General features: G+C 44.2%; 1 pseudogene; it reads left to right on the plus strand.

Moving 5' to 3' along the window:
* Positions 1 to 524: 524 nt before the first annotated feature.
* On the plus strand, positions 525 to 665 carry LOC116978842 (annotated as a pseudogene).
* The last annotated feature ends 24583 nt before the right edge of the window (positions 666 to 25248 follow it).

The raw sequence follows: 25248 nt of genomic DNA on the forward strand, positions 1-25248 counted from the left end.
ATATGGAACTTGATTAAGTTCTTTTGATAGTAACAGTGCACTGATGAAAATTGCTCAGGAGATATTACAGCCATGGACTTCAATAAAAATTCTAAAAGCATGTCTGTGGAACGTACTGGAATAAATACGTATGGACACAAGGGAATCATCGCAAACGAAGGTGGAAAATACCCAGAAGGGGCTAGAGTTCCCCTCATGCTATAAATAACGGGAATAAAAACGCTTAAGGGGTGACATTAAAATAAGCCGCTGAACTTTCTCTTAAGGCAAAAACCTATTCAACAGGTAAAAATCTGGATAAGAAGCAGGTACCATTAAAGAGCAAGGCTTCATCGTTACAGCAACAACACACCCACGCCTTTGTAGACAGTAAACAGTTCACTGAAGTTGGTGACAGCATGAAAGTTGGACAGAGGAAAATCCGAGACCCAAGTCGAGCTCAGAGAAAATATGGGACCATCTATAAGTTGGCAATAATTACACTTGTTGGTACTAATGGTAATGACAACATGTGTTTGGGTCATGTGTTGTATGAAGATAGCATTTTCCCTTGATAAGGATGAAAGGGGTCCTAGTGGCCTTCCAACACACAAATGGATGAGATCTAACCATGTAAAGCTGTACAATGCTAAGGATCCAAGCACAGAAATTGTCCAGAGTTGTTTTTCAGGGCAGGCTCAGTATTATGGCCAGGAATGGCTTTCGGGACGTAAAGACATCTGGGGGCATCTGGACAAGATGGAGCACCTTATGGAAAGGATGCTCCATCATGACATTTACAACGTGAGTACTATATTCATGGGCCACCCCATCAGCCCGCGGCAGCAACCTCCAGCAGAGCTCTATACAGGGAAGACCCGTAACAAACAGGAGGAACCATACCTCCGCGGGTCTACATGGGGGGCCATACCAGCAGCGCCATGTCAAGGGCTGCTGAAGCCTCCCTCATGCAAGAGGAGGGAGAGCCAGGGCAGTATGGCACTGACCCTGAAGTTGGAGGTATTACGGAAGAGCATACCCCAAGGCACGTGAGCATAGCTCCAGGTGTGCCGGATGTGGCATGCAAATTTGCCATACCGGCATGAACTGGTGAGGCAATGGAGGAATCTGGCTAACAACATCAACTATATGACCTCTCACCAGTTCCAAGAATCAATAATGGCAGAACACCTGTAAATTGTACCTCACTCAGAGTGCCCACCGTGTCTGGGGGCAAATGGGTGCAACCATGCGATCGCAGGAACTAAGGCTGCAGAAAGTATTAAAACTAATCAGATCGGGCATAACAGCATTTTGGGCGGTCAGTCGAAGGGGCACCACTAGTAGACACACAGCAGGATACATTGGGCCTGGTGTGTAACGCCCACTTCGAGATTAACTGCCTGAGAAAGAACGCCATCAGACCGACGTTAAGTCCGAAGTTTGTAGCACTGAGCAGATCGTCAAACATACAGCTACCAAACTTGTTGTTTGGAGAAGACCTGGCTAAGCAAGTCAAGGACTTAGATGATGAGGCGAAGACGGTCGGCCTTATCAAGGCACATCCGACTAGCAGGATGCCGCCTCGTCGACCATACCCCTTCAGACGGGTTCACATACGCTGGAGCGGGGCAAGGACCAAACCAGCTCTCCCATCACTACGCCACTGGCGTGCACCAGTGCATACTCCCACTGAAATTCAGAGGCAAAAGAACCCAGCAACCATGGAGGTACGAGCAGCTGGACTTGTCCAGGACATATCCTCTATAGACCAGTCACCAGTGGGGGGTAGATTGCAATTGTTTTACAATAAATGGTGCTGCATAACATCAGATCCGTTTATACTGGACAACATTCAGGGATTTCGAATTGAGTTTATTCTTGAATAACATCCACCCACTCAACATACACCAAGTTGGAAATTGGTGTTTTCAAAACCAGAAACTTTACAGGTAAATGATGAAATTGAAACATTATTCACAAAAGGTGTAATTGAAAAGACGGTTCATCAGCCTCAGCAGTTTGTGTCTAATATATTTCCCAAGCAAAAGAAAGATGGTGGGTGTCGAGTCATTCTTGATCTAACCCGACTGAATTCCTATGTCCAGTATAAGCATTTTAAAATGGAAACATTCGGTATTGCTAAGCAATTGGTTTCCAAAGGATGTTATATGGCAAGTATAGATCTGAAAGATGCATATTATTCAGTACCAACATTCTGTCCGACTGTCCTAGGCAGCTATGCTTCCCGCTTTGTCGGGTATAAGAATACAACCTTTTTACGGTTATTCTTAACATAAAATTTGCTGGTTTAGCCGGTGGATCGGGAAACCAGCCTCTGCATGATAAATCAATTATTCACTCATAGATTCTGAGTGGACCGATCCTGCGACTCGGACTGTCAGTCCAATTCATGTCTGTGCTTGCTGCAAATGCAGGGATAGCACCAAGAAAGGAAAGCATTACATTTCCTCTTCAGGAAATGGGAAGTATTGTTTAAGTACTTAAGTTACATCTAATACGACACAGATAACTGACAGTTTGGAGTTCGTTTCAAATGGGTCTTTGACAAAATTAAGTTATAGGACCATTAACTGTGCCCAACGTGCTTTCCCATCTTATTTACTGCAGCAATAGGGACCCACTCTGGCGGGTTTCACCCCCTAATATCGAGTTATAAATGATATTTTTCACATAAGCTCTCCCAGGACAAGCACAGGGTAGTATGGGATATTGATGTGGTATTAACACTATTTTCACCAGGGGGCTCCAGCTACATCCTTAGTTGGCTCGGCCCTCATAAGGTAGTTATCCTCAAGGCGCTGGTAAGCCAACGGGTTCAGTCACTACATATTGTGACTGGATAGGATGATTACATCTGCAAATAATATTATGTTTTAATGTTTGGTTATGCAGAGTAGACATGAAATCTCAAACTAGTTTCATGACATACCTCATGAACCTTCGATTATGGTCACACATATATAACAATACGTCAAGTTCACGAAGAGCTTAGAGGCTCGGAACTAGCAATGTTGATAATTACAAAAAACTTCTAAAAGGGTATTGGGTTGGACCATCCCCAGGTGATTGAAACAAGGCTTGGCTCATACAGGAGTAGATACTGATATATTTTCGAGTCTCACTCCACCAGGGCTGCCACAATATCAGCAGCAAGGGTTATGAAAAAAATCATAATAACCCATGGCCAGACTAGGGGTATTTGCCAACTCTACTTAAGTTCAGTGGTTAGTTACTCCCGAATGAGAAGAGTTACTATTATTTATTCATTATGAATGTTTCCCTCATCTGTCAATGAAGCAGCCGTGGTTGTGGAGACTCATTTCTCACAGCATGAAATCACAGAGCTTTGAAATCATCACGGAATCACTCACGTGACTCCGAAGTAAAATAGTAAGATTAAACGATAACTTACCAGTTTGAAGTTTGATCTTTATTTTATGAGGAGTTACGGTGAGCGATTACGTGCCCTCCGCCCCCGGCCCTCATAATCGCAAAGATCATATGGTAGTTCTAGTCTTCTCTAAGTCTTACTAAGTTACTTCGACTGCTGTTATCTGTGCTTTCACACCACTGCTTTGAAGATTGATACGCATGCGGACTTGCGGGGTTTCTTCACGTAATCGCTCACCGTAACTCCTCATAAAATAAAGATCAAACTTCAAACTGGTAAGTTCTCATTTAATCTTACTATTTTCCATTCCATTTGCATTTCTTCAGCAAATGAAACAGTCTGTCTTTGCATGCCGCAAGACCTAAACAATATCCAGCCAAGGGTAGACACAAAGTGCTGGAGTAACTCAGCGGGTCAGGCAGCATCTCCGGAGAAAAAGGATTCTTTTTACACATCCAGCCAAGAGAGATAAAAGTGGCAAACAACATTAGTGCCACAAAACTGCTAAACAATGGTCATCTCCAACAAGGCAGCATCTAACCACTGCCCCTTCACATTCAATGACAGTACCATTGCAAAGTACCCTGGATTGACATTCTGCAATTCACCATACATGGGCCTCTCTCCCTGCCAATATCCCAAACACGGCCAAGCGTTCATGTCCTTCAAAAGCTTCACTGCCGCAGCATGAAATAATCCAGCCTTTCCCATGCAATGTCATTCAGTAAAAGCTGATACTTGGCACCACAGCATAATCCACCAAAGCATTCATTAACTGGCTGCTTAAGGGCCTGTCCCACTTACGCAACCTTGGCTCACAAATTACGCGACCTCGTGGTCGCTTGAGGCGTACGGGCACCGTCTGGCCTCGCGGGTCCGGTCCCACTTAGAAGCACGGAGTTGTGCGGGGCTGGTCCCGACATCGCGCGGGGCTCCGAAATTCTGGCAGTGGCCGAAATCTTCACGTGCCAACGGCCTGTCGGCACGCAGGCACATTGCGGTCGTACGCAGCGTCTTGACATCGTATGCAGCGTCTTGACGGCATACACCTAGTGCGTGGCGTTGCGCGATGACGTCACCGCCTGGCGTGGCGTTGCGTGGTGACGTCACCGCCCGACGCCGTGCGACGCCCCAAATTCAGTCGGCCCGCCTCCTGCCCAGTTGATTGGTAAGCATGATGCAAATTACGTCACGCGCGAGCTAAGCGCGTACTTAGCGTGAACTTCGCGTGAACTCCGCTTCCGTTTGGTCGCGCCAAACGTACGCAATCACATGCAAGTGGGACAGGCCCTTTAGTGTGTCACAAGAGACACTAAAGAAACTCAAGACTAAGAACATAAAAATATCCACTAACATAACAATCTATATCCTCCAAGTGGTTGTCCGAACGAACGATGACAACATCTTCGGTCATTACAAGGAATCCTACTTTAATGCCAATGTGCATTTGTATTAAATGCATGACTTAGTTTTTCAGATGAGCTTGACTGTTTTTATATTCATTTAATTTCCATATCAGCCTAGTTCTTTATTTTGAAACCGATCAAATGGATTTTAAATGCGATCCAGCTGAACCCTGCAACAAGGATCACGAGAGATACAAAGAACTGCAGATTCTGGAATTTTGTGTGAAATACAAAGTGGTTGATTGAATGAATGGGTCAGGTATCTCCAGAAGGAACCCACAGGCAACATTTTGGGTCAGTTCAACCTTCTTCAGATTGATTTCAGTAAGGGGAGTGACAATAGACAATAGACAATAGGTGCAGGAGTGGGCCATTCGGCCCTTCAAGCCAGCACCGCCATTCAATGTGATAATGGCTGATCATCCCCAATCAGTACCCCGTTCCTGCCTTCTCCCCATATCCCCTGACTCTGCTATTTTTAAGAGCCCTTTCTAGCTCTCACTTGAAAGCATCCAGAGAACCCGCCTCCACCGCCCTCTGAGGCAGAGAATTCCACAGACTCACCACTCTCTGAGAGAAAAAGTGTTTCCTCGTCTACGTTCTAAATGGCTTACTCCTTATTCTTAAACTGTGGCCCCTGATTCTGGACTCCCCCAACATCGGGAACATGTTTCCTGCCTCTAGCGTGTCCATACCCTTCACAATCTTATATGTTTCAATGAGAGACCCTCTCATCCTTCTAAACTCCAGAGTGTACAAGCCCAGCTGCTCCATTCTCCAGCATATGACAGTCCCGCCATTCCGGGAATTAACCTTGTAAACCTACGCTGCACTCCCTCAATAGCAAGAATGTCCTTCCTCAAATTAAGGGACCAAAACTGCACACAATACTCCAGGTGTGGTCTCACTAGGGCTCTGTACAACTGCAGAAGGACTTCTTTGCTCCTATATTTGATTCCTCTTGTTATAGCGAAAGAAGGTGCGGTACAAAGCCAGGTAAGTGATAGGTGGATACACTTGGCGGGGGGAGTTGATTGGCAGATGTGTGGAATATGAAGCAAAGGCTAGAAAAGAAAAGAAGACAAAAGGTTATCAGATAAAGAGAGAAGAGGAATGAAATATAAAGCCAGAGGACGGGATATTGATGGAACGTGGGCGGGGAGGAAATGGGAAGAAGGGTAGGATAGGGGAGAAATGGGTGCAGAATGAGGTGGGCAAAACAGGAGGGAGAGAGGGGAGAAGGGGCGGTGTTACTTTAAATAGAATTACCCTGATCCTCACCTTTTACCCCACCTACCACCACACCCAATACACCATTCCCTTCCTTTCCGACCCCTTCAATGTTCAGAAGGTTATACGTTACTCAAGCGGAATATGTGGTGCTGTTCCTCCAGATTGAATGTGGGAGGAGGTGTGGGAAAGGTGTTACATTTCCTGTGGCTGCATGGGAAGTACCTGGGAATGGGGAAGTTTGGGTGGGAATGGATGAGTGAAACAAGGAGTTGCAGAGGGAGTGGTCTCTGCAGAAAGTAGAAAGGGATGAGGATGGAAAGATATGACTAGTGGAGGGATCGCGTTGAAAGCGGCAGAAATTCAGGGAACGATGTGTTGGATGTGGAGGTAGGTGGGGTAAAAGGTGAGGACCAGGGTAACTCTATCCTTATTCCGTCTGTGGGATGAGAGCATGAACAGAACTCCAGAGACACTGGCGATAGATCCCTCCATAACAGAAGGGAGGAAAACCATGTTTACTAAATAAAGAGGACATCTCAGATAACCTGGAGTGGAATGCCTCATCTTAGGGGCATGTGCAGCAGAGACTGGGAAATTGAATATAGGGAAGATAGACACAAAAAGCTAGAGTACCTCAGCGGGGCAGGCAGCATCTTTGGAGAGAAGGAAACATGGAAACATAGACATAGAAACATAGAAAATAGGTGCAGGAGGAGGCCATTCAGCCCTTCGAGCCAGCACCGCTATTTAATGTGATCATGGCTGATCGTCCCCTATCAATAACGCTTGCCTGCCTTCTCCCCATATCCCTTGACTCCACTAGCCCCTAGAGCTCTATCTAACTCTCTCTTAAATCCATCCAGTAACTTGGCCTCCACTGCCCTCTGTGCAAGGGAATTCCATAAATTCACAACTCTCTGGGTGAAAAAGTTTTTTCTCACCTCAGTCTTAAATGACCTCCCCTTTATTCTAAGAATGGGTGACGTTTCTGGTTGAGACCCTTCTTCTGACCCGACCCGAAACATCAACCATTCCTTCTCTCCAGAGATGCTGCCTGTCCAGCTTTTTGTGTTTATCTTCGGTTTAAACCAGCATCTGCAGTTCCTTCCTACACAATTGTGTTATCTACACAAAAGGTGTCCTTGCAAGGGTGGGAGGAGCTGTAGTCAAAGTAACTATAGGAGTCATTGAGTTTGTAGTAGACATCAGTCGATTGTCCCTTGTGATATAGGCAAATAAATCAAAATAGTGAAGAAAGGTGTCAGAAATGGACCAAATGAAAAGTGGGAAGTTGATAAAATCAATGAGTTGTGCATGGGTGAATGAGGGAGTCCTGATGCCATCGTCGATGTAGTGGAGAAAGAGTTGGGGGATGGTGCCCATGTATGTCTGGACAAGGACTGTTCACCATAGCCAAAAAGAGCAGGCATAGCTGGGGCTGGTAAAGAAAGTGAGTGGAGTGAGAAGATAAGTTGTTGAGGGTGTGGCCAAGTTACGCCTGGCAAAAGAGAATGGAACTGATTGTGTCTCTGTTCAAGGATGAAACGGAGGGGCCTGAGGCCCTCAATAGAGATGATACAATAGAGCACCTACAATAGAGATGATACAAAAGTGTGTGGAGTAATAGAAATCTCCAACCACATACTGAGCTGTGCTGTCAAAAATCATTGTTTAACCTTAAAAAAGAGTGATGCAATAGAAAGACTTTAAACTCTGATTCTATTACTGTACAAGTCTGCAATAGCACCATACATTGTACGGTCGACTCTGGCCCAGTGGTTTTCCCAGGCTGATAACTGCAGTACATCAGCAAGATGTGCACAGAGCTCCACACTCTGGCTGGTACATTTTAAACATCTTGACAACACATACAAGACTGTCCATTTCCCTCAAGCATTAAAAATATGTTCAGAAAATATATAAGAGCACCTATGAGAATGAAATATACCAGGTGGAATGACTTTTGGGACATTGATGTATGCTAGCCATTATTTTTGGCCAAATGTCGACTGCCCTCAATAAAGGGATGTTAGTTGGTGGCACCACCTCTGTTATTTATCTTTGAAAGCAACGACTTCAAACAATCTACAGACACCACTGATCCAAAAGCGATGCACTACTTTTATCCAGACTTTACATCAGATTTACTACATACAGTGGGTCAGACACCAATGATGCTACTTCAAGATTCGGCTACTTCAGCCAAAAATTCGGTCTGAGGTATTCAAGCGTCCACGTCTCATTATGAACTCATTGATGGATTTCTCCCCCTTCCATAGATTCAATAGGACCAATCCCACCTACAGAGAAAACACTCTAGAAGAGCAGCTGGAGCTCTAATTAACTTTAGGATACTCCTCTTAAATTGGAGTGATATCCCTCCCTACAAGACGTTGCTGCTAGATACACCATCAAGAATCTGTGACAAGAGTTATGGGCAAAACTTGGGAGCTGCATATCTGCCTTGAGGTTTTCATGAATGCCTGAGGATAAGGAGGGAAGATCTATTTCCAGCTACGACATGAATGATTTCTGTAAAATGGCATGGAAAAAGAATGCTGTGGTTTCAACACGAAAAACATCTGCACTTGCTGGACTTGGTCTAGGAAAGCCTTTGGTAATAGAGACAATGGTCAGAATGTGAAAGGCCTCTCCCTTCTCAATCTCAAGAGTCAAGAGTGTTTTCTTGTCATACTAGACTAAGTGGGACCTGTTGGGTCCTGGTCACACAGGAGGTTTGGTCCCCCAACGCAATATTCCACCACTCACCCATAGCCCCAACTGCACAGGCACACCTCATTTCCCCTCATCCCTAACACTCTTCTCTTCACCCCCCTATTCTTTCCCCTCTCCTCCTCCCCTCCACAATCCCTTCCTCGCCTTTCTCTCCCTCTCCTTTCCACTACTCTCAATCATTCCCACCCTCCATAACTCCTCTCCCCTCCCTGCCACCTTTCTATCCCACCATCCCCCACTTTCCCACTCCTCACCTCCCCCATCCCCCCCCACTATCCCTCCTCACCTCCCCCACTGCCCTCCGCTCCCTCTACGCCCCACTCACTGCCTCCCCCTCCTCTGCTCCCCCCTTCCTCTCCCTCTATTCCCCCTCCTCCCACAATCTCCCTCCTCCTTCTTCTTTCCCTCTCATCCTACCCTTCCCCAATCCCTCCCTCACCTCTCCTTTCCCCTACCCTCAGTCACTCCCTCCCTCCCTCCATAATTCCTCTCCCCTCCCTATTACCCTCCTCTCCCTCTATCACCTCTCCTCCCCCACTCTCCCTCCCCAGGATCTTGATGTCAAGTCAAGTCAAGTCAAGTTTATTCGTCACATACACATACGAGATGTGCAGTGAAATGAAAAGTGGCAATGCTCGCGGACTTTGTGCAAAAAGACAAACAAACAAACAACCAAACAAACTATAAACACAATCATAAACACACACATATTCTTTTACATATTAAATATTGGAAGGAAAAACGTTCAGTAAAGTTAGTCCCTGGTGAGATAGGAGTTTGCAGTCCGAATGGCCTCTGGGAAGAAACTCCTTCTCAACCTCTCCGTTCTCACAGCATGGCAACGGAGGCGTTTGCCTGACCGTAGCAGCTGGAACAGTCCGTTGCAGGGGTGGAAGGGGTCTCCCATGATTTTATTGGCCCTGGATGTTGCCACTCCTCTCCCTTCTTGCGTGCCCCGGAGGAGCATCAGTCGACAGCACCCTCAGAGCCAGGCCTTGGATCAGCCCAGAAGCACCAGCTGCTACGGCCTCGGTGGCATGTGGGAGGGGGCCTGTGGGCGGGGGGGAGGTGTGTGGATAGCTCGGAAAAAAGACGTGGAAAGAGCCATGGGGGAAAAGGGGGTATCACGAGGGAGGGGGAAGGAGTCAGCGAGGGGGACCAGAGGGGAAAGGGCTGGAACTGCGAGGCGTTGCGATGACGGTGTGTTGTGGGCACTGGATGCTCTCCTCCACCGCGATCAGATTCACCATTTGGCGACATTGCCGGTCCGGGCCACTTCCAGTCCTTCCGAAAAAATTGTGTCCGATTGGAGACCTCCATCGGCCTCCCTCAGCTCCAGTAAAGAAACAGTGGCGCAGGAAGGGGCGGACCGTCACGGGGAGTGACAGGAGAAGAGACTAATCCACGTGGTGCTGACTGGCAGAAGAGGAGATCGATCAGCGCATGTTCGGTTTTTACGATTTTTAAACCTCGCTAAACTTTTCATTATACCATCAATCGGAACAAAACTTGGTGCATTCATAGCACAGAAGAACGGCGAGTGAGCTGGTGAATCGTGTACCATAGTTTTATCGTGTACCATTTTTGCGCAAATAGAAAAACCGAGCAAACCGGAAGCGCACAAGATCAGAGCTTTAGTTATGTACAGAGGTCCCAGATAGAACAATGTAATTCTTACTTGCTGCAGCTCAACAGAATATGTAAACATAGTACACTCTAAATAATATTATAAACGAGGGGAAAAAAAGTTCATAGTGTATATATATATATATATACACACATAGTCACAAGTACACACACATAAAATAAACAATTGTAGTACAATAATAATATTAATAAAAATAATAATAATAATAATAGTTTATATATTTTAATTGTTTATTCAGAGCTTATTTGAGATTGTAGTGTTTAATAGCCCGATGGTGCAGGGAAGTAGCTGCTCCTGAACCTTGAAGTTACAGTTTTCAGGCTCCTGTAACTTCTTCCCGATGGCAGAGTTGAAATGAGTGTGTAGCCAGGAAGGTGTGGGTTTCTGATGATGCTGGCTGTCGTTTTGAAGCTGCAACCCTGATAAATCCCTTCGATGGTGGGGAAGTCAGAGCTGGTGAAGGTTTGGGCAGTGTTCACAACTTTTTGTAGTCTTTTTCGATCCTAGGCTTTCATGTTGCCGAACCAGGCCATGATGCACCCAGTCAATATGTTCTCTACTGTACAATTTTCTTTATTCTCCTTTATTAGCCTCCATAACAAAAAGTCAGCAACAGTTACAATAAGAAGCTCTCAGTCTTGAGACATTTCCTGCATTCTTGTATAATAAACCAATTCCAGTCGTAGAAGGTAAGTTAATGGTTTACGAGGACAAGACGGATTTCTGCTCTATCTGTGTAAGACGGGGTAGCAATCACGGCAGTATGATTGGTTGTGCTTGTTGCACTGGTGGCCTTCATGATTCCAAACTCTAGGACACTCTTTCCACCTTCCAAGCCATCCAGGCACATTAGGGAATTTGTTTTTCAATCATACACAAAATATCAACATTACTGGCAATGTCAGCATTAATTGTTTGTCCGTTATTGCCCCTGTATAGAATGAGCATTTGAGAACAAACTACACAAATTGATCTGGAGTTACAGTAGGCCAGATTTAGTAAGGATTGCAGATTTCCTGAATCAGAGAGATTAATTAATCAGGATTAATGAAGATAGCCAGGGTAGAAAGGATGGAAGGGTCTTAACCCAAAATGTCACTTATTCCTTTGCTCCAGAGATGCTGTCTGACCCGTTTACTTCAGTCTATGATTTAAACCAGCATCTGCAGTTCCTTCCTACAGATTAATGAGCCAGATGGATTACATGACATGCTTTAGTAGTTACCATTATTGATACAGTTTTTTTTTTTCAAATTCCATATTTATTATTTGGCTATTTTGGCACTTGGTTCACCTGAAAAGGGTACTTTTATAAAAACTAAACAGGTTCGCTTCTTAATAGACAGACAATTCACAAACGTTTGGTAGACCAGTTCAAAACTTTACTTATTATCGGCCGATGGAAGTGGCGGGAAGTCCAGTCAAGTGAACAATACAGACACTTCACTGTCCTCATTCCACTTCTCCAAATAACAGAATTACATCATATTATTTAGTGTTTTTTTTGTCACCTTAGCACATTCCACAAACATTAGTCATGGTCAGAGGTACAGGAAATAAAGGTTTCTACAGAATGCATCACATCAAAGGCATTTTGTCATATGGTACAATATAGCTTACATATTAAAGACATTGGCCATTTGTCAATACCCCTTAGATCAATCTAGCTTCCTCTCTCGTCTCTTCCCCCTCACAGACATCAGACATTTGGTGCAAGGTATTTTACATATTAAAGACATCAGCCATTTGTCAATACCTCTTAGTGAGATCAATCTAGCTTCTTCTCTGCTTCCTCTCTCGTCAAATGGTAGACAAATGTTATAGTTATTCATTATCTCAATACACAGCAACCTGAGGCAAGCCTAAACTTGCCTTTCTGTATTAATCTACTGGAGAAAAGCCTAATTTGAGACTAAATATAAGATGTAAGCTAGCCCAGGAACCAATATCTTCTTATATTTTTAACTTAATTCAGCCTTATCATTCCATCCTTTTATCAACATTTTGATAACAACTACAGTCCTTGCTGAGTACATACGAAAGACCATAAGCATCTCATCAGACAAATTAATAGTTCAACTATTATCAATCCATAATGGACAATAGTTCTCCAAGTCCCTCCAAACATATTAAATGGCCACCAACCTCCCCAGGAGCTATAATCATGGAATTCATCTCCTACCGTCCTTATTTTAGCTACTTCCATTCTGATATGGGCAGCCAAGTCGGTAATGTTGGAGGAAGCATCGGGAATAAAAGTGCAACATTCTCGACCTATTATCGCACATGTCCCTCCTTTTTCTGCTAAGATAAAATCTAAGGCCATTCTGTTTTGTAATACTACAGTTCTCATAGCTACCATCTCAGCTGTTACCTCTTCCTGGGTTGCACTCAAGAAGATGGCTGTGGCATTAGCAAGTGTCTCTAAAGCGGAGGCCATATTAATTAGTTCCCGTGACACTATTATACTACCATAGGATGGGAAGAGGATCATAAAAAATAGCTCAGCCTTCGTTAGGCTTCGCTTGGAACTCCCCGTGTGCTGGTGTAACTGGTTCATGCTTCTCTTGTGTGGCACTGCATATGCAACATAACAATGACCTGTCACAAACATACTGTTTCCCAAAAATACACCAGTGCCTTGGTTGTGGCAAAAAAAAGGTAGATTTAACTGGCCTTTGTGGATCTCTTACTGTCCGTAGTCAGGATATCTCTGCTGCGCTTGTCATGTTTGATTCCAATCTTGTTTAAAAGGAGGTCTGTACCATCCTTTAAATGTGGGTTAGTCCTCAAGTTTACCATTCTGAAGAAAGTCCAGTCCATGTGGGCCACCCCAGAATAAAAGGAGGGTCAATAGCCGATTGTCCTTTCTTGTTTCCACGAACTGTTCACAGTCAATCAAATGTATCCAACGACGATGATCTTCAAACTTCAAGACAGTTTATGTTGTTGGTAGCACTTGGTTGTTCCTTTCAACAGTCTCAATTTCTTCTTGTCCCAGCACCCCGTCATCTTGTAGCCTTTATGGACTCGTCCCTGTGCTCACTGGTTTTCAGCACAGCTCCTCTAACCTGGGAATGCAGATTTGGCACATGGGTTAATTGCTGTGCATACATAATTAGTTAATTGCCCTGGGCCTGTGGGTGGCTTCCCACCACTCTCCAGGGGGTGGGAACAGCAGCCTTTCCTGTATCAATAAAAAAATTGTAAATCCTGTTTCTCCAGCTGCATTTGAATGACCCCTATCTACTTTATCTTCTCACCTTTTATCCCTCATTGTGAGCTCCCTCAAACCCCCTTTTATAAGCCATAAGACAATTCCATGTACATTCATTTCCCTTACACAGCACATGCTTCAACACCTTTGTTTGTCTGCAGACAGTAATCTTGCTTCATTTGCATTTTAAAGGACAACCTCTGTTATCACATCAAAACAATCTTTCCCAAAATCAGAATCAGTAATCCATAATACATAATATCTCCTCCAACCTCATCTACTGCATCCGCTGCTCTAGATGTCAGCTGATTTACATCGGGGAGACTAAGCGGAGGTTGGGCGATCGTTTCGCCGAACACCTCCGCTCAGTCCGCAATAACCTACCTGAACTCCCGGTGGCTCAGCACTTCAACTCCCCCTCCCATTCCCAATCTGACCTCTCTGTCCTGGGTCTCCTCCATTGCCAGAGTGAGCAACACCAGAAATTGGAGGAACAGCACCTCATATTCTGCCTGGGTTGCTTGCGTCCGGATGGCATGAACGTTGAATTCTCCCAGTTTTGCTAGCCCTTGCTGTCTCCTCCCCTTCCTTAACCCTCGAGCTGTCTCCTCCCATCCCCCCGCCCTCGGGCTCCTCCTCCTCCCTTTTTCCTTCCTTCTCCCCCCCACCCCCCATCAGTCTGAAGAAGGGTTTCGGCCCGAAACGTCGCCTATTTCCTTCGCTCCATAGATGCTGCTGCACCTGCTGAGTTTCTCTAGCATTTTTGTGTACCTTCGACCTTCCAGCATCTGCAGTTCCTTCTTGAACACATCCATAATACATTTTCTTTTTCTCTGTAATGTTGACATTTCCAATCTCATTTAACACTTTAATTGGAATGAGTCTCTTTTTGAACTTAGCTCAAAAAATTTATAACACCAACACATTTTATCATTTGAGTATAGCTCCGCCCCCCATTCATGGCAGTTTCTTAAAGGGACAACATCATAACCTGTCTGTTCATTTGCATTTTAAAGGTCAAACTGTTCTTCAAGGGACACACACACCTTTGCTCATTGCTTCAAATTTCACACATTCCACATACAAAAAACATTGTTTTACAAGCAGTACATATACAAAAAATATTGTTTTACCAGCAGTATATAATATTTAATCTGCAAAGATGTCTCTTTGTAATTTACTTTCCCTTTTTCTGACAAGACTTCTGTTTACCAGAATCCTGGTTACCTAACCCTAATTGGACATTGATCCAGATCGTGATTAGTCAGACTCCCCGTGACTTTTCAGTCTCCCTACCCTATCCTCATTTATCCACCGAATTTTCCTTCATCCCCAATTTTTTTATAACATAGTTGCTTGTCAGAAAAAGGATTCCCCCGGGGTAATTTTGTTTTGCGCAAAATCTTCCCCTCTATTTTTTTTTAACTTGTCACTTCATTTTACGGCCCAATCCTTTGCTTTTTTTTTTCAATTTTCAGTCTGTCCACCAACTGCAACAGTTGATATGATATGATGATATGATATCTTTTATTTTGAACGATTAAAAAGAAGAAAAGAAAAGATGAAAATGAATAAATAAAAGGAAAATTATATATATACATATATATATACATAAATACATACACACATACATACATATACATGCACATATATACATACATACATATACACATATACACACATACACATATACATAACATATATGTACATACATAAATTAAAAAATCAAAAGCCAATTTCAACATAATACACATTAAACTCGTTCGAAAAGGGATAGGAAGAAGCCTATGCTTGTCAAGTCCTACCCCCATTCTTCACCATTAACAAATGCAAAATTCAATAAAATAAACTAAACAGACTATTCAAATAAAACTACTCCAATCAAGCTATTAAGAAAAAAAGAACAAAAAAAGAAAAGAATAAAAAGAACAAGCACCATTAACATCTGTGAGATTTACATTCTCCTTCCTCATTACTGTACTTTTCAAAGATATATCTTTTGTACATTTTTTTAAATTGCATTATATTCATACTTTGATTAATCGTTTCCAACCTCTTTAACTCTATTTCTGCCTTATCATTCCCTCCTTACCAGCATGGGTAAGGGAGTGGATATATGTTAGTAAGACAGGTAAAAATGCGTCAGATACACAAACATGTCCAAGCGGGGTGAGCCGATTCAAAGGCACAGCCCTCTCGTTTCCATAGTCGTTTTTATATATGAGAGGCGTCCCTCTGTAATGTACATACCTCGCTCATTGGTTTGGCAGGACCGTTCTATTTGCTAGCATCTGTTTACCTGCTGTCATTATGCATTTGGATGCATAGGCTGCATGGTTGGCTATTCTATCGGCAAATGCATTGCCTTTGGTTATAGGGTCCCCAGCACCAGTGTGGACAGCACATTTAATAATGGCCAGCTGTTCTGGGAGCATCAATGCCTCAAGCAAGTTACGCACAGAAAGGGCACTCCCATGCTCCCAATTCTGGGGAGCTTTGTAAGGTCGGAACTTCGAGGTATAGGGATGTTACTGACAGAGCTGCCACAGGTAAGGATGCCATCGCTACTGGTAGGACGTAGGGAGGTGGACATCTCCCAGGATTATCTAACTCCTCATCTTCACTACCAAACAGGGTCGCCGTGCCAGACATGAAGTCTCCTCCGGAGGATTTATCAACACTGGGTTTATTTTTACTAACCATCACCTGTTTCTCACCTCCTGCCTGTCTTTTAATTATTTCCTCTTGTTCCTCTGCCCACTAGCATTCTAGTTGCAATACTTCCATCTTTTCATAGTGCCATCCTTATTTCTTAACTCTATCCCTTTTTCACATGCAGTATCCATCCAACTTCGATCTCTACTCTCCTCATGCTTCTACTCTGCTTCCGCTTTCCATGCTTTAATTCCTTTCTTCCATTTCTTTCCTGCCTTCCTTTCCCATATAATTGTCTCTACATTCCAGGTGCCCACTTCCGGCCAGGCTTCATCCCCTAACCGTTTGGTCAACTTGTACCGTAACATTCTAAATTTCTTATTATACTTAGGATTCAAATAACACATATGTTGGACGGGGGTTCCCCCTTCACTGTTATCCAGAGCTTTCCCCATAGATAGATAGAAAGAGAGAGAAAGAAAAAGAAAAAGCAAATTTCACAATTCTTTAAAAAAAACACCGTCCCAAAGCCTCAACCAGGCAGACCCGCTAATCGTGAAAATATACACAAGCCCGTCTTAAAAATACATACACAATTCCTTCTTTAAAAATACATACACAAAGCCCAATTGGTCTTACCTTTGGTGGCTGTGTTAAGAACCTCGGCAGGGAGCCTCGATCAACCTCTGATGAAGGATCACAGATGTTCCCGGGTGTTTCTTGGGGAGATGCTCTTACAAGGGGGCCAATAGAGCTCAGTTGCCTCCCTTCCAATCCCGGCAACCTCTGCAACCTCTTGCACAGTCAGCTGTTGATGGGGTCACAGTGAGGCCAGCCAAAAAAAACGCCAATGAAAAAGTTACTTTTATAACAACTAAACAGGTTCGCTTCTTAATAAACTGACAACTCACAAACGTTTGGTAGACCAGTTCAAAACTTTACTTATTATCGGCCGATGGAAGTGGCGGGAACCCCAGTCAAGTGAACAATACAGACACTTCACTGTCCTCATTCCACTTCTCCGAACAACAGAATTACATCATATTATATAGTGTTTTTTGTCACCTTAGCACATACCACAAACATTAGTCATGGTCAGAGGTACAGGAAATAAAGGTTTCTACAGAATGCATCACATCAAAGGCATTTTGTCATATGGTACAATATATCTTATATATTAAAGACATTGGCCATTTGTCAATACCCCTTAGATCAATCTAGCTTCCTCTCTCGTCACTTCCCCCCTTACAGACATCGGACATTTGGTGCAAGGTATTTTACATATTAAAGACATAAGCCATTTGCCAATACCTCTTAGTGAGATCAATCTAGCTTCTTCTCTGCTTCCTCTCTCGTCAAATGGTAGACAAATGTTATAGTTATTCATTATCTCAATACACAGCAACCTGAGGCAAGCCTAAACTTGCCTTTCTGTATTAATCTACTGGAGAAAAGCCTAATTTGAGACTAAATATAAGCTGTAAGCTAGCCCAGGAACCAATTTAATATCTTCTTATATATTTAACTTAATTCAGCCTTATCACACCCATAGCTGATTGATACTCTGCAGTTATCCTAATAAGCCTGAAATGTATTCAGAGGTTTGGAATACGTGGAACATGACACATGACACAAGGCAGAACTATTGCACATGAAGTCTAAATTTAAATTGCCTTGGCAAGAACAGTTTTGAGACCTGAGATGATCATTTTAACAGAAAAGGGAAGAAGTAACTGATAAGGAACTATTTGTAAATGAAAAACTCAAGATTCTAGAGATCTAAAATAACACAAAAATGATGGGTAACCATTTACAGAGCACCTGTGTTCAGATTGCAAGAGTCGTCTTCTTTTCATGTCCACTTGTTACAAATGTTGATCTCGCTGTCATTGTCTGCCCTGAAAAGGATGCAAGCTTTCGGCGACAATCAGTGGAAGCCATCACTTGTCGCAATAAATGATGGTGGTAGCAGAGTTAGTCAAGTCAAGTCAAGTCACTTTTATTTATATAGCACATTTAAAAAACAACCCTCGTTGGCCAAAGTGCATTACATTGGTATAAGGATTCATAGATTAAATACAAACATCACTACATACATATAGCCCTCGTTAGCTCAGGATACTTCCAGTTTCCAGCCCCGCGATGTGGACGCTTCTGCTATGGGGCCAGATTGCATGAGCTTCTCACTACCTGCCACTTTAATTCTCATCCTACTCCCACTCTGATCTCTCAGTCTGTGTTTTCCTGCATTGTTACAATGAGACCCAACATTGAGGTACAGCACCACATCCTCTGTCTGGGCACATTGCAGCCTTCTGTTGCAGTATTCTGCAATACTGAGTTCCACAACTTCAGATAACTTGATTTCCCTGTCTATATCATTCATCCATCTGTGATATTAGCTCTGCTTGCATGTTTAGATTTTTGTCCATAGGAATGGAGGATATGCACAGCCCTACATGCCGACCATGTTTCCTGCTCATCATGTATTATTTGAGATGGGAGGCAACACTGCAGAACAAAAAACAAAGTTCCAGAGAAGCTCAGCAGATCAAGCAGCATTTGGGGAGGGAAATGGATAGGCAAACATTTGGGTCTGGACCCTTCTTTAGACTAAAGATGGGTCTCAGCCTGAAATGTCATCGATTCATTTCCCTCCAGAGATGCAACCTGACCCACTGAGTTCCTTCAGGACTTTGATTTTTGCTCAAGATTCTATAATCTGCAGTTTCTTGTGTCTGCAGGGTGATTAGGTCGCAGCAACCCAGGAGGACTGACATTAAGGGAGGAAGAGGCCAATCTAGGCATATCTCTAAATTAGTAGATGTTGTGTTTGCGACAACTTTTAAAGTTAGTATTAGCATAGTTACGTTGTTTCTTCTGCTGCTTAGTTATCCCTCCACACACATGAGCATCTACACATCATAAAAATGTGTACATGCTCACAGGCACGGAAATCGCGATCAAAACATGGAGAGGACAGGGGGTACACACTTTCTTGGCGGCCGCTCGCGCATGCGCACACTCATACACACATACGAGGCTTCGGAGGCTTCATCCGTGGGCTCTATGGACGGTAATTAGTGACGGGTGCCGTCAGTCGCCGAAAAAGTCGCGTAAGGCCCACAGCCAGCAGAGAAGCAGCGCTAAATGCAGCTCAACTCTGCCTGTCAAGCTGGGTTCACCGCTCCCATCTGACTCCCGACGTATCTGGCCACCCCAGGGCATGGGGGGGGGGGCACTCGGGTGTGGACGGTGATGGTCCAGTGGCGGTGTGGCAGCTATTGCAGCGCCAGAGCCCCAGGATCGATCCTGGCCGCGGATGAGGCGGAGGTCCGTGTCCAGGGCTACCGAGAGTGCTTGACCTGGGCATGCAATTCAAGCTCCGCTCTGATCTTTGCCCCATGGACGTCTCCCTCCTCCAATCACCGCACTCTATCCTCAGTCCCACCCCCCCTACTTCTGCCTGACCTACACTTCCCTCCTCCAATCATTGCGCTGAATTATCACGGTCCCGCCCCCCATTACCTGCTGACCGACGTCTCTATCGTCCAATCGGCGCCCTCCTCCACCTATCATCAGTCCCACCGCCACTGTCTTGAGGAAAGCGGAGTTTTCACCGAGTTTTAAAATCCGGATTACAAAAAATGGGGGTGATCGTCCACCACATCTCAAAACAAGGGGGGGGGGCGTGTCCCCCCTGCCCCACCCCACCTCCCCACCCCCTCCCACCCCAGGGATTTCTGCCCCAGCATGCTCATGTCCTACTTATTCTTGGAACATGACCCCACAGAGGAGCACCAGGCCATGATCTTAAACACCATCAATGGCTTCATCAGTTACGGCTACCGGCCCTTCCAAGCCTCCAACTTCATTGTTCCCCAGCCCCGCACGGCTGGATTTTATCGTCTCCCCAAAATCCACAATCCTGACTGTCCTAGCAGACCCATTGTTTCTGCTTGTTCTTGTCCCACCGAACATATTTTCACATACCTCGACTCCAGCCTATCCCCTCTGGTCAAATCCCTCCCTAGAGAGAGTCCAAGACACTTCACACGCTTCCATTTTCCAGGCCCCCACTCCCTCATCGTCACCATGAATGTCTAGTCACTCTACACCTCCATCCGCCACCAGGTGGGTATTAAAGCCTTCCTCAACCGCAGAACCAACCAATCCCCATCTACAAATACTCTCCTCCGCATAGCGGAGCTGGTCCTTACCCTCAATAACTTTTCGTTTGACTCCTCCCATTTCCTCCAAATCCAAGGTGTAGCTATGGGCACGCACATGGGCCCCAGCTATGCCTGTCTCTTTGTACGGTACATTGAACAATCCTTGTACGAGGCGTACCGTGGCCCTATCCTCGAAATCTACCTCCGCTACATTGACGACTGCATTGGTGCTACCTCCTGCGCCCATGCAGAACTCACTGACGTCATCCATTTCACAATTAACTTCCATCCGGCACTCAAATTCACCTGGACCATTTCCGACATCTCCCTACCGTTTCTAGACCTCACTATCTCCATCGCAGGTAACAGACTACTGACCGACATCTACTACAAACCCACTAAATCCCAGGGCTATCTGGACTACACTTCTTCCCACTCTGCTTCCTGTAAGGACTCTATCCCCTACTCCCAATTCCTCTGTCTATGCCGCATCTACACCCAGGATGAGGTGTTCCAAACCAGGGCATCGGAGATGTCCTAATTCTTTAGGGAACAGGGGTTTCCCTCTTCGGCTATAGATGAGGCACTCACCAGGGTGTCCTCTATATCCCGTAGCTCCGCTCTCACTCCCCATTCCCCCACTCATAACAAGGACAGAGTCCCCCTTGCTCTCACCTTCCACCCCACCAGCCGTCACATACAACAAATAATCCTCCGACATTTTCGCCACCTCCAACGGGATCCCACCACCGGCCACATCTTCCCATCTCCTCCCCTTTCAACTTTCCACAGAGACCGCTCCCTCCGTAACTCCCTGGTCAATTCGTCCCTTCCTACCCAAACCACCCCCTCCCCTGGTACTTTCCCTTGCAACCGCAGGAAATGCTACACTTGTCACTTTACCTCCCCCCTCGACTCCATACAAGGACCCAAGCAGTCTTTCCAGGTGAGGCAGAGGTTCACCTGCACCTCCTCCAACCTCATCTATTGCATCAACTGTTCTAGGTGTCAACTGCTCTTCATCGGTGAGACCAAGTGCAGGCTTGGCGATCGCTTCACCCAACACCTCCGCTCAGTTCACATTAACCAACCTGATCTCCTGGTGGCTCAGCACTTCAACTCCCATCCCATTCCGAATCCGACCTTTCTGTCCTGGGCCTCCTCCATGGCCAGAATGAGTCCCACCGCAAATGGAGGAGCAGCACCTCATACTTCGCTTGGGCAGTTTACACCCCAACGATATGAATATTGACTTTTCCAATTTCCTTGTAGTCCTTGCTTTCTCCCTTCTTCCCCACCCCTTCCCAGCTGTCCCGCAGCCGACTGTCTCCGCCTCTTCCTTTCTTCTTCCCGCACCCCCCCCCCCCCCCCCCCCCCCCCACCATCACATCAGTTTGTAGAAGGGTCTGGACCCGAAATGTCACCTATTCCTTCGATCCATGGATGCTGCTTCACCCGCTGACTCTCTTCAGCAGACCTGCGATTTTTCCAGCATCTGCAGTTCTTTCTTAAACATAAATGTGCACATATACGTGCAGATGTGCAAACATACACATGCAAACAAAACTTTAAAATACTAACTTCCTCTTGCAGGAATCCTTACTGGTTAACATTTTGTTAAACGTTTGGTCACCACTGCTAGACTTTTGGCTCAGATACTGTTTTTTTTTTAAATTTCGCAAAGCAGCTTGTGATATTTTACCATTTATAAATCATAGTTTTTGTACTAAGCAAATTCACCGTTTCCTGTGTGGCTAGGTGTCAATTAGTTTGCAATGGCATCATAACTGTCAGTACTGATCAATGCAACAGCAAACCATTAGTATCTTTTCATTATCTAGTGCTTATAAATAAACCCAAACATTTCAAAAGCTTGCAAATCTATTTGGGCTGCCTATTGAATTGCTTTGATTACCCAAAGGTACATTTTGCAGTAGTTAGTCATGGTACTTTTTATTGTAATTCGTTGATGGGAAAAGATATTCAGTGCCTCAAGGACAAGTGTTCTTTCCTAACTTTCCTTGAAAAGAAACACTTTTAATGCAGCAAAAAGATATGGTCTGAACAGTGCCATAATTTCCACAAAGAAAGCACTATATTAAAGCTCCAAAAATTGTCACCGCTTCGAACCAAACAACTTCAGCACGAATACTTTGAAAATACTTTTTACACAATCCACAAAATGGTTAGCACGCAACAAAAAACATTTCACTGTACCTTGGTACACGTGATAATAAATTAAACTGAAACTGAAAAATGTAGGATGGCACAAGTATGGGATAGAAGATAGATCAATACAACATACGAACAATCCCTGAGGCTCTCAATGTTTATGCCGAAATGATAAAAAATTAATCTTATCTGCCTGCACGTGATCCATTTCTCTTCATATTCAGCTGCCCATCTAAAAGCCTCTTAAGCACTACTATCGTACCTGGCTCCATCACCACCCCTTGCAGTACTACTAGGCACTCACCACTATTCCTCACTGAACTGGAAGCTGTGCTTTCTAGTCTTTGACATATCCACTCTGGGAGAAATTTCCAACAGTCTCCCCTATCCATGCCACTCATCTATATTACTAAAAGTCTGATCTTGACCACTTCCTGTTGTTCTGTATATTGATTTTAGAAAAAAAAAGCTGCCACTTACGCCTGTGATTTTTGGCCACCTTACTCAGAGTCCCCCTCCGCTGCACAGGACAAGAGGATTTTTCCCATGGAAAAATAAAAGAGTTATTAGTGTTTAAAAAATGTCGAGATTCTCACTCATGTCAATCACGCCATGAAGGCCACGCCCCTTCTGGTGGGAGGAGGGAAGGGACTATAAAACCCAGACGTGTGGGGCATGGCTTAGTCTCTGCAAGATGGGGGAGGGAGAGGTCACGACTCGCTGTCTTTAGTGGCCTTGCACCGTGCTTGAAATGGTATGAAACTGCACTTGAATTAGGTGGCCTTGCACCCTGCTAGAAGTGGTAAGAAACTGCAGTTGAATTTGATGGCATTGCACCCTGCTTGAAATGGAATTTCAAGGAATAGCCGTGAGTCAACTGCCAGCCTACCAGCCATACAGAGTTAGCTGCCAGCTTAACAATAAGCAATAAACACTAATCATGTTGCACTTCTAAAATATACGTTGTTATTTGCTTGCCATTTCTTTTTAGATAAATTATACTATGTTTACTTTAATATAATTATAGATCAGCCATGGGTACATAAAAACATAAGCCATATTTTAGGACAGCATTAAACTAAAAATAAGTAATATGATAAATATTAGAATTAACTCACTTTAAAGATATAGTCAATGAAGCTAAATGCAGGAAGGTCAGCTGAATAGCATTCATAACATTCATAGCAAAAGGATTTGAGTATAGGAGCTGGGAGGTTCTACTGCAGTTGTACAGGGTCTTGGTGAGACCACGCCTGGAGTATTGCGTACAGTTTTGGTATCCTAATCTGAGGAAATACATTCTTGCCATAGAGGGAGTACAGAGAAGGTTCACCAGACTGATTCCTGGGATGGCAGGACTTTCATATGAAGAAAGACTGGATAGACTCGGCTTGTACTCGCTAGAATTTAGAAGATTGAGGGGATATCTTATAGAAACTTACAAAATTCTTAAGGGGTTGGACAGGCTAGATGCAGGAAGATTATTCCCGATGTTGGGGAAGTCCAGAACTAGGGGTCACAGTTTAAGGATAAGAGGGAAGTCTTTTAGGACCGAGATGAGAAAATCATTTTTTACACAGAGAGTGGTGAATCTGTGGAATTCTCTGCCACAGAAGGTAGTTGAGGCCAGTTCATTGGCTATATTTAAGAGGGAGTTAGATGTGGCCCTTGTGGCTAAAGGGATCAGGGGGTATGGAGAGAAGGCAGGTACAGGATACTGAGTTGGATGATCAGCCATGATCATATTGAATGGCGGTGCAGGCTCGAAGGGCTGAATGGCCTACTCCTGCACCTATTTTCTATGTCTATGTTTCTATGAGACTGGGAAGTAAGGCCATTAAGTAACAAACACTGTTTAATGCAAAAAAATCCAATGAGGAGATAAGCAGTACAATGGTTAATGTAAACTACAGAACATAACAATAATTAGGTTGTAGGATTATGGAATCATAAGATTATTACACAACAAAAGGAGGCCATTCAGCTGACTGGGTTAGCTTTAGTGTTTTATTTATTTTCTACTACAGTTCTCTACCCAATTCCTTTTCGGAAATGGTGATTGAATCTGCTTTCATCACCCTATTAGGCAGTGGGTGGACTCAGATAACAATTGTGTTACTGTGCAAGAAAAATTATCTTCATATCAATCCAGTTATTTTACGCATGGAACCAAACGTAGAGTATGTAAAGAAGGATGGAAAAAGTCAATAAAGTTTCAGTATGAATAGTTAGAGTAATAGAACAATGGAACAAATGTTCATTGTGGCGATTGTTTATCAGAAGAATGGAAGAGAAAATATTTAAAGGCAGCTAATACGTGTTTTATGGAAAGGTGCCGTTTGAAGGGATCTGTTGTTGGAGGAGATAGAAGAGAGAACCAGGGAGGTACAGAGTGCATGGTCCCTTTGGAATACTGCAGGAAGAGCAAAGAGAAAGATTTCTCTACTGGCAGCATTACATCAAAAGTGGTAGAAATTACAGGGAGTAAGTCATTGAACACTAAGGTCTGTGGGGTGGAAGGCAAACATAAAGAGAAATCCATCCATGCTTTAAGTTGGAGGAAAGGGGGTAGGAACAGACAAGCAAGAAATAGACTAGATGAGCAAGAGCACTGT

Source organism: Amblyraja radiata, chromosome 11 (assembly GCF_010909765.2).
Source record: "Amblyraja radiata isolate CabotCenter1 chromosome 11, sAmbRad1.1.pri, whole genome shotgun sequence".
Lineage (NCBI taxonomy): Eukaryota > Metazoa > Chordata > Chondrichthyes > Rajiformes > Rajidae > Amblyraja > Amblyraja radiata.